Consider the following 19,536-nt stretch of genomic DNA (forward strand, 5'->3'; position numbering starts at 1 on the left):
CAACACAACCAACTGCATGTCGTAAGCCATATGGTATAAAGGGAAAACCTGGACGCTCAAAGTCCAGTGGTGTCTAACAGATGATTATCTGTCTGATTTCCAGTTTATGAAAGCTAATTAATTTACCTGTTTAAAGAGTTTATATCGTTTTCCTGCAGTAACAATACTATATGTGCATTTTAAAATTAGTACTATGTAATTTTTGTATTCATCATGAAAAATGTATGTCATATTAATTATGTTTGAAAACATTTGGCATATATACATAGGTATTAAAGTTTAAAGCACAGATTTTTTTTTATAGAAAAGTTGTGCAAAAAAGCACAGTTGTAAAGAAAAAAGACTATATTTTTCCCTGCAAAAATATGGAAATAATGTACATTTTCCACCTAAATTCTGTCAAGATACCACAGAAGTCAATAGGAAGCTTATTTTCAACATTAGTAATCTGAAAAATTTGCAGCTCTAACTACAATTTTCCTGGTAGTGCAATGATGCTGGAATTATAATGGTAAATAATGGTGAATAGAGAAAATGGCACATTGTGGGTAAAAAAACAACAAGGATTTCCACTGAATTGTGAATATAATGAACTAATATTATTTTGCTTTTGATTATTTTGTCCCTTTGTTGACATTTTCAAATATTTCTCTAAATTACAACACAGGTGCATATCAAAGAATAAAAAAATACTTTGGATATATTTTGGAGATCTTTGACCTTTGATCTTTTTGGAGGGAGGTAAATCATAAGCCACAGAAAACAAAACCCTACATCAAATTCCCATAACCTGCCTCAAAGCTTAAAAAAAATCAGTAGAAGGTAGGATGGCCAATGCCTGAACTTTCTTCACATCTCCTGCTCCTGCTCTCTCATATGCAAGTTCTGATTTAATGGAGACCTTTGCTACTAAGTTACATATACCTGGTTTGATGATTGGGAATAACAGACAAACTATTACCCACAAATGCAGCCAGACTGAGATTCAGCTCTCTCATGTGTTTTGCCAAGAAGTCAGTACTAATGTGGTAAATGGGTAACACCCTTTTGAAGCACCTAGTAGATTGCTGCCCTACCTCTGACCAGGGTAAAGCATGAAATGTAGGTGTAGGGAAAAATAATAACATTTTGAGCTATGGTCTTGAACGTGACACCTCATTTTAGGAATGCCATGACATACATTGTAAACTGCAAGATCCAACTGTACCGAGGGTCATGTTAAATTGCACGGTTGATGAATATATTGATGCTAACTTATAAATGTATCAAAATGTAGCTTCAATATTCTGTTATGCTGTTGTCATACCATGGATAATTGACTATGCACTAACCTTAAAGGGATAGTAACACATTCCAGGTTTTAACAGGAATAAGTCACTATGACAACACAATATTCTTATGTACTGTGTGTGCTCCCCCCACCTCTCCAATCTCACCCCCTACAAACCTGTGTTGGGCTCACATATGGCTTAAAGGTGAACATCTTCATGAGTGACAGCATACTTGGGGGCAGGACAACATTCTGATAGGATGGAGGACAAATGTAAACAGTGACCCAGCCTAAAAGAACATTGACCTGCTCCCACAGCGCAATGTAAACCATTGCTGGAGACCCACACGGGTTAGTAAGGGGTGGGCAGGGGGGCACATATATTACAAAAAATAGCAGGCCTAGGGATTATTTAGGCATAGAGACATGTTCCCATTAAAAGTGGAATGTGTCACTATCACTTTAATGATGCTAGAGGCTGATACACAGTATATGAGGCACTATTTTGTTCTTCAGCTTCATTAATTCTACCCACTACGCCACCAGATTATTTTGTTATACATCAATGTTGTCATCTTTCCTTATCTTTCTTTTCGTCAATTCTACTAAGCAAAATCTTATGGGACCACCTCTCCCACACTAAGGGGCAGATTTATCGGTGTGAGTTTAGTGCTCAATACATAAAAACTCACCCATGTTCTATTCATTCCTATGGGTTTTTAGAGGTGTATTTATCAAATGGTGAGTTCTAACTTTCACCCACTGATAAATCTGCTTCTAAAAATCCCATAGGAATGAATAGAACATGGGTGAGTTTTTATGGATTAAGCTCTAAACTCACATTATAATAAATCTGCCCCTTAGTTTATGGGCATTTGCCTTTTTATCCATTCCGTGTCCTGCCCAAAACACTTTGGGCAGCTGTATCCCACTGCAGAAAATACATATAAAAATGCACCAGAAAATGTGGGAGCCTTTTTTTCTCCCCAGTGTACAAGCAGGGAGGTGGAACTGTGAAACAAGATTTGGGTCATCAGTGAGGGTGGTGTTTATTATATGCAGAGACAGGAAAAGTACGCAGCTGGATAGCAGGTAGGCAGAATATGACAAGCAGCAGGTGGAACATAGTAAAGTTATCCTGAGTTCTGCTGTGCTCTCTTTGTCCCAGAAATGCAATAAATAATTCTAACCTTAGAGCCCCCATTGGCGGGTACAGAAAGAAACATTGTGTGAGGCATGTGGGAAAGATCAGTCCTTTGTTATATTCTAGAACATAAAGGCTTTTTTTTGTCATCTTCACCAAGAAACTAACGTAAGCAGTGGAAATGTGAGGGCAGAAATAAATTATATACCTCTTCAGTAACATCTATTGAAGGGGAAAAAACCTATGCCATCTAATTACTTACCTTTAAAAAAAATAATTAACAAAGTTTCACTTGGTACTCACTACCTCTAGTAAAGATATATTTGGGGACACAAATAATAAGCCTGCCTTTTGTAAAGGTTCCTCTGATTCTTTTATAATACACTTTTATCTGTGTTGACTCTGCGTGTACATTTCTAACCTCCTAACTGCACATAATAATAATACCATAACATTTTAACTATAGTTCACTTTAAAGTATTTTAAGGCAAACACCTATTTAATTGATAAAGATATAGAAACTGGATAATTACACTGAGTTTTCCAGCTGCTTAAGCACAAAAGGACCGATTTATTACTCAACTGAGATAACATTCGGTGAACGCCCTTTTATTTGCATCTGTTGGGTATTTTAAACACTAAATGGTTGCCTCCTGATATCCACTTCACTATTAAAATGTTCAATGTTGCAATTCAGCAAAACAGTAAGGCCAAATAAAATATTATATGTATTATTTCAAGGTAATGATTTATAATCTGTTCTTTTTTGTTGGTAATTCCATGTAGAGTTGTATTTTTTACAGCAGCTATAGAGAATTTAGTTCTAAAAATTGATTGTAACTCTGAACCCTTTTAAGAAAATGCTCCTAGTCTTTCTGTGTTAACATCCTGAATGCAACTTGCTTAACGTGTAAAGTGTTTAGAGAAAAGAAGAAGGTTAAATGAACTTTAACCCCTTTTATGTTCAATTTGTGTTTTCCTAATGGAATTAATGAAGAAATTAATCTATAATGCTCTTCCTGATGCAGGGCTTTCCTAAACATCCCTAACAGTGTTTATATTGCACTACAGGCAAACAGGCCATTACCTGGCCTATCGCAATACCAGTTAGGAGCAGGAAAATGTATCTGTATGCCTAATGTGCAATATAAATACTGTTAGGGATGTTAAGGAAAGCCCTGCAATAGATGATATAGAAATAAATGATAGATCAAATTAAAGGATATATTGTCTGTAGGGAAACACACTATTCAGAGAGCTCAGAGGGAAAAAAGCTGAAAATGTTGTCCTATAACACACGAAATAGGCACAACCTTTTTTTTTCACTGTATCAGTTTCTATTCTTTTGCTAGAGCAGCCTGACTGACCAAGTATTTTAAAGGGGAAGTAAACCACCACTGCAATTTTTTCCATTTTAGCTAGGAGGCCACAGTTGAGTTAGAGCATGTAACTTTGATGTGGTTGGGGAGGCAGACACTGACCTGTGCCATGCCACTAAAACAGGAAAAACTGGGGTGTTACCCTTTATTAATAATCAATTACTTGGTCAATCAGAAAGCTCGTAGAAGGAGCTATACAAATTATTTTAGAATTTAAATGTGATTTTGCTATCTGCGTAGGAGATCTTAGGCTTCATTTACAGTGTATCACACAGCAGGCAAAGTGCAAATAAGGACCTTAATTAGCCATTTTTTGCACTGTGTTCATTGCAACCCCTGGGGTCTTGAATGATCCCTCTTGAGCCCAGTAGGGGAAAAGTGCTTTCCAATATCACTGGGGGGGGGGGGGAAGAATGCTGAAAGGAATCAGGTGTGTAATGGAATGCTACATACCAGTTGGGCTCTGCTCTCTGCTTTAACAATGTGTGTATGTATTTTTCCACTTTAATAATTACATTCATGGAAAAGTAAATAATGAAAATATACCACTTGGTCACCAGAGGATGCCGCTTTCAATATGCAACTAGAATACACAACATCCTTAAAGGACAAGGAAAGGCAAAGTCACTTGGGGGTGCCAAAATGTTAGGCAGCCCCAAGTGACTTTAATCGCTTACCTTGTACCCCGGGCTGGTGCCCCTGTTAGGAGAAAACAGCACCAGCCTGGGGTACCTGCAGCGCAGCGCTTCCTCCTTCCGCCTGCGTTTTGGAACGACTAAAGACAGGCGCATGTGCAGTAGAGTGAAAAGCCGACTTCTCTGTTGAATTTCTGCTTTTTCACTCTACTGCGCATGCGCGCGCACTGAAGCAGGAAGAAGGAAGCACTACAGGTACCCCGGGCTGGTGCTGTTCTCTCTGTACAGGGGCACCAGCCCGGGGTAAAAGGTAGGCGATTTAAGTCACTTGGGGGTACCTAACATTTTGGCACCCCCAAGTGACTTTGCCTTTCCTTCTCCTTTAAGAGCATCTATATAAGGGTTCTTGTTATTTGTATCTCAGCTTCATTGCTTCATTTATATGTGTGTCTTATTTGAGAGTTATTAAAGGGACAGTAACACCAAAAAATGAAAGTGTATAAAAGTAATTACAATATAATGTAATCCTGCTCTGTACTGGTACAACTGGTGTGTTTTCCTTAGAAAGACTAATATAGTTTATATAAATAAAGCTTCTGTGTAGCCACGGGGGGCAGCCATTTACAGGAGAAAAGGCGCAGGTTACTTAGCAGATAAGAGATAAAACCCCATTATATTCTACAAAGCGTATCTGTTATCTGCTATGTGCCTGTGCCTTTTCTCCTTTTTCCCAACTTCAATGGCTGCCCCCGTGTTGACATAGCAGCTCATTTATATAAACTATACTAGCGTTTCTGTTGCAAACTTACCAGTTTTACCAGCACAGGGCAATTGTACATTACATTTTAATTACTTTAAAACACTTTCATTTTTTGCTGTAACTGTTCCTTTAAGGGAGAAGGAAAGGTATACTCACTGGGTGGTGCCAAATTGTAAGCACCTCCCAGCAATAATTATCCTTAACTGAGACTCCATGATGGTGTAGCAGTTTCCTAAAAACTGCACTGGTTCAGAGTACTTCTGTAGAAGCTCATTCATCGCTATCTTCTTCCACATTTCAGTAGAATGAAACTCCAAACATTTTTTTATTCTACTGCACATGTGCATTGGCCTGGGGCAGAAGAGAAGAATGAAGAAACGAAAGAAGATACAAGAAAAGCCTATCTCCATACCCCCTCTATCTATGGGCACAGGATTTGATGGTAATTGCACATGCAGAGTGGATTTCAACAAGAAAATGCATATTTTCATGTTTATGCGCCAAAATACAGTCTGTTGGTGTGCACACAGACTGGTCCTATGCCTGTTACTGCACATAGATGGGATGGAAGGCAGTGGATAAGCTTCTTTCTGCTGATATATTTATGCCAGCAGAGATAAAGACCTGTGCCATTAACCATAAGCAGTAGATTGTACTGGATCTCACCAGAGCATTTATATTTAGAATATATTTAGTTTCACTATACAATTTTTTTTAAATCTACAATAATTAACAATCAATCAAACATGAAAAGCCGCATGTTTGGGTCCTGTAACATACAGAATAAAAGAAAGATTAACCAAGTGAATAAAGTTTTAAAAATTCTCACAAAGTTGATGCCAAAAATAGTATACAGGAAGCATGTGTTAATACGTTCTTCCTGATAAACAGACACTTAAACGATGAAGTTTATATTCTCTCTTCTCCAACATGTAAATTATGAGATTTGCGTCTGCCTTCATTTACTCATCTTAATTTCAATCACACTTTGCAAGATTCAAATCAGCTCTAATTATTTTACATTTTTTCTGCACACCCTATAAACATGCAGTGCATACGTGCCAAGAGAACAAGTATAGATTATTTTTTTAAATAGAAACACTGTGAGACAACCATGGATGAAATTTACAGTTGGAGATTGGAAACTTGTAAGGCAGGGGGCTCAAACTCAATTTACCTGGGGGCCGCAGGAGGCAAAGTCAGGATGAGGCTGGGCCGCATAAGGGATTTCACAAAAAATTGGCTTTCAAGGGATAATGCAAGGCACGGCAGGCGGGAGCTGCTGATTGCGGAAATGACGTTATGCCATCATAACAGTTATTATGGGAAGACGTTCTGTGTGCACAATTAGCTCCTTAGCAGCTAATTGTGCACACAGAACGTCTTCCCATAATAACTTGCATTATCCCTTGAATCGCAATAAAAATCGCGATCCATTCATTGCTTTTGAGAAAGCGTTGGTGCGGGCCACAAAATATTGTACCGAGGGCCGCAAATGGCCCGCGGGCCGCGAGTTTGAGACCCCTGTTGTAAGGCCTAAAATAGGCACTACACATACATAATCATTAGTTACATGTATACAAAGACACTTATATACCATGCATTACTGTACAAGTCTACTGCAGAATTAAATACTGCACTCTTCAAACACTCGAACCGAACTCGAACTCGAACAAAACTCGTCCTCTTTTCCAAATCCCAAATGCAAACCTTAAAAGTTCTACATCTGGGAATCAGATCTTAAGTAGATTCATTGCAGGCGCTAGCAACAATTACTGTTGTTACAATTTATAATACTACAGCTTAGCACCCCTTCTTTATACTTCTTAAGAGCTCTGGCACACGGGGAGATTAGTTGCCCGCAACAAATCTCCCTTTTCGCGGGCCGAAATGCCATCCAACTGGCGAAAATGTAAATCGCTGGAGAGATGGCATATGCGGCGGCACGATTTCAGTGAAATCACGGAAGTTTCCTCTCAAGGCACCGGTGGGATGGCATTTCGGGGAGATTAGTCGCCCGTGAACAGGGAAGAAAAAAATAGTATTGAAGTTTAATTATTTGTCATTTAACAATAATTTAGCCACTGGATGAAAAACAGGACAGGTAATGTTTTTAGCAAAGCTGGGAAACATGCTTTCTATGGCACTTATGACTTCTCAAGTAATTCTTGCTCAATGAAACAGTACAGGGTATAGACAGCCCTTTTCCCAATCTGCTAAAGAGGAAGTTGCTGCCAGAAAGCAAGGGTGATTTGATTGATGTAGTTCTTTATGACAGTACTGCAGTGATTAAAAACTCATGCCATTGCCTTAAAGAATCTCCCACTTAAATCTATAAAAATGATGCAAAATTTCCAACATCTTTTACTAAACATTTACTGAAGCATTCTGTGTATGACTAATCCCTGCTTTTGATAAATTAGACAATTAGATTGACTTCTTCTGTGGTCATGAAGGGTCAATACACCTGACACAGTTGTGGCTAATGTGTTAAAACACACGCAACTGTGCTTGAACATTTAATGTGAATCAAATGCTAATGCAATGAAAGTCTGGTTGGCATCATTTCTGGTGTTCTTCATCAAAATGACATGTACACACATTTATTTAGGCACATGTGCACTGCAGCAACCACCATCAGAGCACATCTTGAGCACACCCTGGTAATCAGGCATGTAATCTATATGAACTCTGAGCAGGGCACAAAAGCATTTAACAAATGCATTGGTAATGATACAAAATGTTGTGTAGATCTCTTATAAAAGTCTATAGCATTTTATAGTATACTTTCAAATCAAACCACTTTTTCTGGGGAGAGGATATCTGCAGCTACCATATCATCTGAGACACGCATTATAAAATGATCTGTTAGTGCAGTAGCAGCAGCTCCACTCCATCAGATGATGCAGAAAGATAATTCACCATACCATCACATGATCCGCCATCAGCCTAAAGACGTGAATATATTGCCACAAGCTTTGGGAATAATGGGTGCACCTGTTAACGGTGTCACCTCTGTTTGCTAATTGTCTCCTTGAGCTACATTTTACTTCTAATGCATTTATTTTTTGACAGGCACAGTCTATTTAGAAATCACATTACTTCAAGAGCAATTGTTCTTTTGTCTATCAAATAAATGAAGTGTTGTTATACAGATTTCAGGTTCTGATTAGGGAAATAGCGGCGCCCCTGGAAGGTCAACAATCACTTATTTACCTGATGGAAAAATGACAGGTAACTCACATCAAAGGCAGTTTTTGGTATGGGGGGGTCATTTATCAAAGGATGATTGCTTGCCTCATGCTCCCATTAAACAATTAGCAGTTATGTGCCTATTACAACAAAGCTAATTTGTGTCAGTAACTGTAACGTCCCCCAAAAATGTCAGGATATTTGAAAAAAAAAAAAACACACATATGGGAAAAGCAACTAATCTGAACTCCAACTAATTCTGAAGAACACTGATGGTGTGTAAAATAATTCAGGCAAAAAAAGGGTTCAAATGTTAAAAAACTGCAGTGCTGCATTTCCGAGTGATAAACTCCCTTTTTACACCAAATATTAGTTACAGCAACACTTAGACAGCCCAAAAGAAATAATGTACAAGACTCCAAATGTTACGCAGCTGTTTCTTCAGGATCACTGTTGCTGGTAGACTAGACCAAGAGATTCATATGTGTTTTTAAATAGGAGCAAATGCCATATTTCGCAGCTGCCTTGCTTTTTTTGGATCAGCCTCAGTTTACCAGAGTAGGAAAGGGGCCTAATGAAGACTATATTGCAACTGCATATTTCACATAAAGCATCCACCTCACTATGTGTATATTAAGAGTAATATTTCTTCAACTGCAATGGTACATTGGGTTAAATTACACTTACAGGGATCCCTAACTGGTTCAATTGCAACTTTTTTTTTTGCAACTAGTTAAAGGAACAGTAACACCAAAAAAATGAAAGAGCTTTCAAGTAATAAAAATATAATGCACTGTTGCCCTGCACTGGTAAAACTGGTGTGTTTGCTACAGTAACACTACTATAATTTATATAATAAGCTGCTGTGTAGCCACGGGGGCAGCCATTCAAGCTGGAAAAAAGTAGAAAAGGCACAGGTTACATAGCAGATAACAGATAAGTTCTGTAGAATACAATAGTGTTTTATCTGTTATCTGCTATGTGCCTGTGCCTTTTCTCCTTTGAATGGCTGCCTCCATGGCTATATAGCAGCTTATTTATATAAATCATAGTAGACTTTCTGAAGTAAACACACAACTTTTACCAGTGCAGGGCAGCAGCACATTATATTTTAGTTACTTTTATCCACTTTCATTTTTTGGTGTTACTGTTCCTTTAACTTTCAAACCTGAGAACATACAAAAATGATTTATGAATCGCATGGCCTCTTTGAATGACTGATTTGGTACCTCCAAGAATAATAATAAATTGTGTACATAAAGGGAGATTTTTCCTGCAGTGATTAAAAACAAAATACAGTAATACTCCTGGCCATCTGTCAACTTTAAATGGAGGAAAATGTAAGAAGTGGTAAAAATATGGTGGACAGTAGGCAATAAACATGACAACATAGTGTTCATGGGTAGCAAATCAGCAACAGGCATGTATAGTAGGAGAGCTGTTGGCAAAAACCAAGGGAGATGTGAGACAACTGACAGAATACAAGAGATCTTACAAAAAATAGAAAAAGTGAAAAAAGAAATCCAGGATGTATGAGAGAACAATATGAAAAGCAATAAGAGAATAATGAGTGAACATGCATGTCTAACCAAACCATTTCTTTCTATTTACATACAACTCCACAACATTAAGGGGCTGATTTACTTACCCACGAACGGGTCGAATGGAGTCCGATTGCGTTTTTTTCGTAATGATCGGTACTTTGCGATTTTTTCGTATGTTTTGCGATTTTTTCGGATTCTTTACGAATTTTTCGGATCCAATACGATTTTTGCGTAAAAACGCGAGTTTTCCTATCCATTACGAAAGTTGCGTAAAAAGTTGCGCATTTTGCGTAGCGTTAAAACTTACACGAAAAGTTGCGCATTTTTCGCGTAAGTTTTAACGCTACGCAAAATGCGCAACTTTTTACGCAACTTTCGTAATGGATACGAAAAACTCGCGTTTTTACGCAAAAATCGTATTGGTAACGAAAAATTCGTACAGAATCCGAAAAAATCGCAAAACATACGAAAAAGTCGCAAAATGTTCGTTTTCAAGTCGGAACTTTTCCAATTCGGGTCGGATTCGTGGGTTAGTAAATCAGCACCTAAATGTCGATATTTATTACCAGGTTGTTCAGGTCATCAGTCTTTAAATTGTCACATGTTATAGACACACACAAACCATCTTTGTTATAATGTTGCACTTTTCAACTAAACATCTTACAATAGATGCAAAGTGGTAAATGACACCATTAGGATAACATCCCACAGTGATCACTTCTGGTGCATTATTGCATTAGTGATTTTTTTTACAATGTTAAGAATGTGTAACCAAATAAGGGACACATTTCATAAAACACAAATTTGAACATTTGAACTCAAAGCCCTAAAAACTGCTTTGAATAGAGGAAGCCACCCCTTTAGACCTTAAGAACGAAACTTTTATTTGAAATAGCAAATGGTTCTTCTAGTTAAGGGCAGCAGGGTAGTGGAATACCCTGCCATGTGATAGCAGATTTTATGAAGCCTTCAATAGAAGGTTGGATGACTTCTTGAACAGCCATATATATCCACAGCTATGGTGATAGGGAATCTAAATTCAAAAAAGAAATTGATGTAAATTTACTCAGAATGCTTCTCTGAGTTACAGTATATTCATTTTCTGATTTAAGCGGTTTCTGAGACATCAGCATGTTATAGACTGCAAATACAAGGGTTTTGGTTCAACTGAGCCAGCAACTGTATCGTGAATTTAGTACAGGCTTGGAACCCATTATCCAGAATGCTCGGGACCTGGGATTTCCCGGATAAGGGATCTTTCTGTAATTTGGATCTCCATACCTTTAGTCTACTAAAATCATTTAAAGATTAAATAAACCCAATAGGATCTGCATCCTAAAATCAGGATAATGGATCTTTCTGTAATTTGGATCTCCATACTGTTAGTCTACTAAAATCATTTAAAAACTAAATAAACCCAATAGTGATCTGCATCCAATAAGGATTAATTATATCTTAGTTGGGATCAAGCTCAAGGTAGTGTTTTATTATTACAGAGAAAAAGGAAATAATTTTTAAAAATTAGAATTACTGGTATGGGACCTGTTATGCAGAATGCTCGGGACCTGGGGTTTTCCGGATAAGGGCTCTTTCTGTAATCTGGATCTACATGACTTAATTCTGCTATAAATCATTTAAATATTGAATAAACCCAATAGGCTTGTTTTGCCTCCAATAAGGTTTAATTATACCTTAGTTGGAATCAAGTACAAGGTACTGTTTTTTTATTACAGAGAAAAAAGCAATAATTTTTAAAAATTTGAATTATTTCCTTATAATGGAGTCTATGGGAGATGGGCTTTCTGTAATTCAGAACTTTCTGGATAATGGGTTTCCGGATAAGGGATCCCATACCTGTATTTGCTTATAATAGAGTCTATGGCCTTGCCGTAATTTGGAACTTTCTGGATAACGGGTTTCTGGATAATGGATCCCATATTTGTACAGGAAGTGCACAGACCATTAGGGTCCTTGACACTCTGACCATCAAAAAGTGCTGTTCAGCTAAAACTCTGCTATCAGCAGTTTAAAACTAACAAAAACTGCTAATATCTCAGAAACCACAAAAAATAACAAATAATTTAATTAAAGCATTGGCGGTCGTTTGGAGGGATTGAACTTAATGAAGTTTTGTCTCTTTTTAACCCAAAGTAACTATGCAACTATAGGATTTTTTTAATAAAAAATGCTTTCTCCATAGAGAAAAAATGTAACTGTTCTGTGTATGAAGGTAGCATCATGAATGACAAGTCTTTCCTAAAAATGTGTACTTGAGAAAAAATTACATGTGTGACATAGCTCTTATTCTTCTCGAGCATACAGCACAGTTTTGTAAAACTAAAATGCCCATAAGCCTTCCATAGCTAGCAGCAACAGAAAGAGTACTGCTAGGTTTGCTATTCCTGCTGTAAAGCAAAGTAGGGCCTAATGCTTCTACAATTACTTTTCAGTTCTACAGAGCAATAATATGTTTTAAACAGTGACTATACTAGACAACACTTCTTTAATCTATGGTAGGTGTTTTACATATACATTTAGTGACCTTCCTCAGTATATCAGATGTGTTTTAGTCAGCATATATTAGGAAACAACCCATAACATTTCCATAATCTCATTTGCTTTCCAATAACATAGTTGAGAAAACAAAAGCAAATTCAAGGTCAGTTTTGATCCCAATATGGCAAGCTGTCAGATGTGAGATCTTCTATGAACAGATGATTGCTGTAATATAGATGAATCCTATCACAGGACATAAGTGAGACTAACACTGCATATTACTATTATAAGCATTTGTTTACTGAACTTTTGATTTTGCATACAAATGAAATGAAATTAAAGGGTCACTATACGCTACAATTGTAGACCTTTCTAACAAACTGCTAACAAATGTAGGGACTTGCTCCTGCTATAGAGAGCTCAATATATAGGATGCTCAGCAGGCTACACTGCCCAGTAATTTTAAGCCAGTAACACCACAGTTTTTCAGACTTTTTGGGTCAAGGTCCCACTGCAACATTTGGAATGGCCTCATAACTGGCTTATAAGAAACTAAAAGATATATGAAAATATGCTAGTACAGGTATCGAACCCATTATCCAGAATACTTGGGACCAAGGGTATTCTGTTATTTCCATAATTTGGATCTTCATACCTTAACTCTACTAAAAAAATCACAAAACATTAATTAAACCCAATAGGATTATTTTGCATACAGTAAGGATTAATTATATCTTAGTTGGGATCAAATACAAAGCACTGTTTTATTTTTACAGAGAAAAAGGAAATCAATTTAAAAAAAAACTGAATTATTTGATTACAATGGAGTCTATGAGAGACAGGCTTTCCATAATTTAGAACTTTCTGGATATCGGGTTTCTGGATAACAGATTCCATACCTGTATCTTATGTAACAAATAATGTAAATATATTGCTCAAACATCTTACTCCAACTGCCCTTCACATCGGACTCCCCTTTCCCCCAAACCAAGTCCAGCTAGGACACCAGATCCTCAATTTGAGAGCCATTGAATAACACCTTAATAGAAGCTAAAGGGAAAATAAAACTGAATATAAATGCAGCATTCATTAAACAATCACAAGGGGAAAATCAAAAAATATAGTGGTCATTTTCGAGGACTACATTTTTAGGCAGATTTATCAACATTCGAATTTGAGTTTTTTGTGAGGTTTTTGCAGCAAAAATTATAAATTGAGTTTCTGAAACAAAATCAATAAGAGTTGTGCTTTCAAATTTCAAGCTATTTTTTAATTTAGGTTTTCAATATAAATTCTAAATTGGCACTCATTTAAAATTAGGGGTAGAATGTGGTTTCACTGCGTTCCAGTTTTTTTACTGACACATTTTCATAAGTGATCAATTTTGGGGGGGTTTGAGGTTTTATGTTATTAAATAAGTGCACATACAACATTTTCAAGTCTTTTTTTAATTAGAGATGTTGATAAATGTGCCCTTTATGATCTGTAACCCAAAGCTCCCCATTGGATATGCATTTGAAGTGTGAATGTTTGCTATAAACTGTAGGAATATTACCCCATCTATTCTCTTGTGTTCAGTGGAACCCTAGATAACATATGCAATGCCTCCTCTAAAACACCTTCAAATAAAAGCCATCTGTATTCCAAATTTAAGTTTCATTTTTCTATGTTAAATGCAGATTTTTATCATAATTTAAAAAACTCTTTTGAATTTTTTTTCAGAATTTCATTTGCAAAAAATGTTGATGAGAGCTGCGTGACTTCTGCAGCATTTCCTGCTGTCACTTACATTTTTATGTTGTAAAAGCACTCAAAGATTATTTTTGAAAGTTGTTTAATGGTAAAACAATGCTAGAATTCTTTAGGACATGGAGTGATAGAAAGACTTCAATTTGAAAAAGAAGAAAAGACAAAAATGGATAAATAGAAAACATATTGTCACTTTGTATAAATGTATAAATTAGGACGTGAATGCTTAAATTATGGGTCTGAACCCAAATATATGGATTCTGATACGGATACAATACCCTTTTATATAATTATATGTCTTTCTACTAGTAAATAATATATAATTTAAGGTGCATACTTAATTTTAAAACTATTCTTCAATCATGATTAAGAGCTGATTTTAGGGCTTTTGTTTCCCTGTTGTTACTGGTCCTTTAAAAAAAACTGTAATATGGTAATACTTTATTTTGTTTGACTTTTTCTGCAGCAGCTCATTATATCTAGTACAAACATTCCTTTTCTTCACCCCAGACCCTCTCTAAATGTAAAATTATGTTCTGTGTCTTTCAACAATAAAAACTTTTGAAGTACCTAGTGAAGTTGCAGGGCAAAAAGCATGAATCAGGGAATAACGAAAAAAAAAACAGAGAAAAAAGAGTATTTGCACACTGCCTTAGATGAATACAATACAGGTACAGGATCCAGATTACACAGCCAATGTAAAATGCCTCACTGTGATTCCAATATTCATCATGCATGGGTGTGTGTCACAAAAATTGTGCTGGATTCTATAAACATATGTTATGTTCCAACTTATTTATTTAGCTAGGAAAGAAACATGCATATAATGGCCAAGAAGTATTACATATATTTCCATTATTTTAAATTGTTTTGTCAGTTTCTGGACAACACATATCCTAAGTTTTAATAAGCAAGATCCACAGGATGATCATTGGGAGTAAAGGGTTAAAACAAGTTGTATAAATGTCACAGTCAGCTATTTTCTACATTACAAACCTTTGATGCACTCTTTTGCTAGGAGTTTGGAATCACTAGTCTAATGCTGCCGTTAACTCAGGAGGTCTCTACAAACAAAGATCAAAGAATTAGTAAAACCTATTTTACTTACAAAGAAGTATTCAGCAACAGGAGTTCAGGCAGAAAGTAATATTACACTATTCCTTCAAAAAATAAAGCATAAATTAATAACTCACATCCAACGGGGCCTCATGTAAGCTCTATGTACAGAGAATGGGCTCAGTGCAGGCCACCTCTCATGCTTACAGGGGAATCTGAACCACCACTGCTATTTCAATGCTGTGCCAAAAGAAACAGACAAGAAAAGCTCCGCTAGCTCTAAGTCACATTCTAAATTGGCTCCCCAGAGAGTTACCTTGTTCTTTAAAAGTTAAGGATATGTTTTCTCAGTATTTAGCTTTTACTATATAGCAACAGAAAACCCTAAATTGCTTTATTTGATTTTTTTTTTTATTGGACTCCCACAAGTATGAAGAACTTGACTTTTAAGTGTAAAGTTTAGTAGGTCATTTTATACATATATGAGTTGTGCAAATATCATAAAAACACACAGGCAAAACTTAACAAAAACACATAAATGTACAGCTTGAAATTGAATTCTTACGTGATTTTGTTGAACTATAAAGGAGACAGGTAAAAAGACCTATCGTGTGCTAAAAGATCTGACAACACAGCAAAAACTACAGAATTTAACTAATCACCCAAACCCTTGTATAATTATCACAGATTGGAATATTTAAAGCAAAGACATATTTTGTATTAATATACAACGTGAGTGGGGCATAAAGCATAAAACATACAAATACAAACTGATAGAAGAGGCTCCTGCTTATTAAAGCTTGCAGTCAAGAATGATGAGATTGTTAATGTGAATCAATAAATACCATTTATTCAGGCTATAATGGTAGTTCTATCACTGCAGCACCAAGTTGTTCAGGGAACAAAGAGATAAATAGCGAAAGCATTCAATGCAAATATAAATGAAACTTCAAAACTTTTCTTTTATTCACTAGTCATGAAGGCTGGGTCTTTGTTTGGCAGTCTTTAATGTATGTTATTGTAGTACATGCTTTCAGCTTTTGGCATATACAGTTAAGCTGGCCATACACATTAAGATTTATTTAAGATTTATTTTATTTCAAACAAGCAGATCTTTGCCTAATTTGGTCAAACAGGAATAGAAACACATTGGATATCTGCCTGAGCTTTGACAATATATCAGTAGAGGATGCCATCATGTGCCCTATAGGCTGCCATTATGTGCCCATGGGTCAATAGGTTGTTCAGGAGTGACTTCAGATTCCTACTCCACATTCTGTAACAGCAGTGACATGACTGATAAGTCAAGTACTTTCCAAAGAGGACAATGGGATTTGAACAATTTTCCCTGCTGGATTATCACAGTTTCCTTGAGGCAAAATCTCAGTGACCCTACAGCACCATTTGGCAATTGCATAACCATTTATGCTTTTATTTAACCAAGAAAGCTTTTTGATAGACTAGAGATTTAAACATCGCCTTTATTTCCTATAACCTGTGCCCTTACTAGGTTTATAATTGATTGTATAGCCACCAATCAGTACTTTACAATATCTACATTGAGTAATGATATCCAATAAAAAAAATCTACCACCATGAAGTCACTGTTAAAAGGCAGTGGAAAATGTGGCTTGCTCTCACATTAGAGATTAATCTCAATTCTGTCATATTTAAATGCAACAACACCTATTTTATAAGTTACTGCTTTTGCAAAATGAAATAACATGAAGTGACAAGGAGGCACATTTATAAGAGTAGCTTGCAGACAGTTCTCTTGTATGGAAATCTATTGGCGACCAACTAAAGATAACAACCTACCTTCTGGCCACCACAGCACTAATATATCTATAGCAGACAAGGGAAGTTGTTTCTCCAAACATCTGGAAAAAACAGTGGTGGCTGTCCTGTCCCGAATCTATATAACACATACTTTCTTATCAGACAAATGAACAAACTACATGCTTGAGATGCATCTCTTGCACCCACTGGCTTTACACATTCCCATATAGTATCTCCAGTACTCTGCCCCCACTGCAAAATGTACAGTATGCTGCCTGCATCCTGCCAGGAAAATGTGACGAATAAATATTTAAAATAAATAACTGCAAAAAATGTATTTCTACATATTCTACATACATACATATTTATTAAAACTATGCCTGTTACTAAAAACGTATTTAAGATTTACTTGTCCTTTAAAATGCTGCAAATGTTCTTTAAGGTAAGCTGTATGTGTGAAAAAGTACTGGATATAAATAAAGGAACAGTTTAGATAAAAACATATCTTGCCACCCAGATTTGTTAAAGGATCTATATTCAGTATTAACCTGTAAAAGTTTTTTTAAATTTTTTTTAATATCTTTGTTATATATATATAATATATATATAATATATTTGTTACATAAGCCAGTTGTTGCATTAAAACATTTAAATGTGGTTGGTGGGCCCTTGGCACACATTTCTCTGGTGGGCGTAGGCCTACTTTGCCCAAATCCGACACAGTATCATGCTGTTTTCATTAGAATAATCTCTTGAGTTTAAAGGAATATTACCTCTAAACTATTGGTAATAAATTCCAGATGACAAGAAAACATCAACTACTGTGTGTGGTTGTGCTGCCCAGATGTTGAACTGGATTGCATTCTAAAGTCAGATTTTGCTGCTTGGTACAGTATTTGCATTGGACTGAAAAATTATTCATTCTAAAATCAATGATTTTTTCAAGAAAAAACTAGGACACTTTAATGTCTACGATGCCTAATTAAAAGGTTATTGGGTATCATGGTATCATTTGGCTATTGCAGGCATAAAGCAAGCAGTGTGGTTCCTTCAATGCCCATTCTGTTAACCAAACACATACTCCTCAGCTGCTCGTGGGTATGCAAATATGCTAATAAATAAGGCACAATATTCTAAATAACCTGTACTTGTATCAGTGGGTATAACACAAAAGTTACTGAACTCAACAGAATTTTTTTTTTTGCTTCCAAAAATCTATTTTCCTGTTCCACATTTATAATTAAGAAAAACTAATTAAAAGTAGCTGAGTTCTATTATCAAAAAACTGCTGTCCATAACGATCCAAAATATAAGAAAACTATTTTATACAGAGCTCTATTAAAGCAAAAAAAAAAAAAATTCTGACTGATTTGCTTACTTTCTGCAATATTAAATTAGAACCTTTTACCTGATGGTAACTAAGTTAAACTAAATCAATGTCAGTGGCAAAACAGTCCTTCCTGATTTTTGTAATGTTTCTGTGTTTTTAAAAGTCTCATGGCGCTCCAAATTACAGAAAGACTAGAAGGCATTCTAGATAATAGATTCCATATTTGCAATGTATATTCATTTGCCGCCTAGTAACAGCTGTATTTCACCAGAAAAGCTGTGGAGCCAAAGGGAAATAAACAAACTATACACAAAATATTTATCCAGATTTTTGTTCTGTTAAAATTGCCAAATTGCCAAATATATACCAATTTTACCACCAAATCAGTGTAGAATACCTGACTTCTTTAAGCCGTGTTCTAACTGCACACCTACCCTAAAATGGTCCAGCACACCAAGGAGGTTTGAAAAATTTAAAGCACACATGAGAGACAGCATACTCATTCACAGTGATCTGGCTGTTAACTGGCGTAAAAGGCTGTTTAGCTTCAGTGGTGCTGTGTATTTACAGTTCTCTATTTTAAATATAGGTGCTATTTTTACAAAACCCATATAGTATTTTACACCCACACTGTGGTTCTGCATTGATTGCAAGCCAATTTTCAAATATGCCCTTCAGTTTCAACCCACCTTATTATTAATAAGCCTGTCTATCTTAATACCAACCTGCACATACCTCCAAGAATTGCCTTTAGTAAGTCATATGTTCAATCTGTGATGAGGTTTTATAGCTCACTAGGGTATACAGACATATTTAAAAACAACATCAGTGTAAATGTTGTTGGGGGGGGGGGGTTACCTAAAAGAAAAGCCTCTTGTTTATTCGGAAAATCATTGTGCTGAAAGAAATGGAGCAGTCCAGCATTTATTATGAACTGATAAAGCATCCAGACTTCTTTGTTTACCAACCTCATCATATCAGCTGCTACATGTATTTTGTCTTGAGCATTCAGAATATATTTGTATTTTGAAATTATGTTCCTCTAATAACACAAAAAATACTTGAGAGCAAAGAAATAAAATAATGGAAAAGGCAGTCAGCTGTTGACAACATATAGAATTCCAGAAAATAATTTACACAGACCAGTGCAGCAGATGACTCAAAATTTTCACAAAAATATTTCTTGCCTTCGATAGTCCAAT

The 19,536-nt window shown here is 36.0% G+C and overlaps 1 protein-coding gene across 5 annotated transcripts in view; it reads right to left on the reverse strand.

The window, feature by feature from the left end:
• znf536 (zinc finger protein 536) overlaps positions 1-19,536 on the reverse strand; it is a 242,912-nt gene that overhangs the window by 184,511 nt on the left and 38,865 nt on the right. For 4 of the 5 annotated variants that reach the window (XM_031900813.1, XM_031900816.1, XM_012962268.3 and 1 more), the window contains exon 2: positions 15,166-15,233. The exons of the other annotated variant lie outside the window; for it this stretch is intronic. The gene's annotated coding sequence lies outside the window, so the exon portion shown is untranslated. The remainder of the gene's footprint in view (positions 1-15,165; positions 15,234-19,536) is intronic. 5 annotated transcript variants of the gene reach the window in all.

The sequence above is a fragment of the Xenopus tropicalis genome, chromosome 4 (genome assembly GCF_000004195.4).
Source record: "Xenopus tropicalis strain Nigerian chromosome 4, UCB_Xtro_10.0, whole genome shotgun sequence".
NCBI lineage: Eukaryota > Metazoa > Chordata > Amphibia > Anura > Pipidae > Xenopus > Xenopus tropicalis.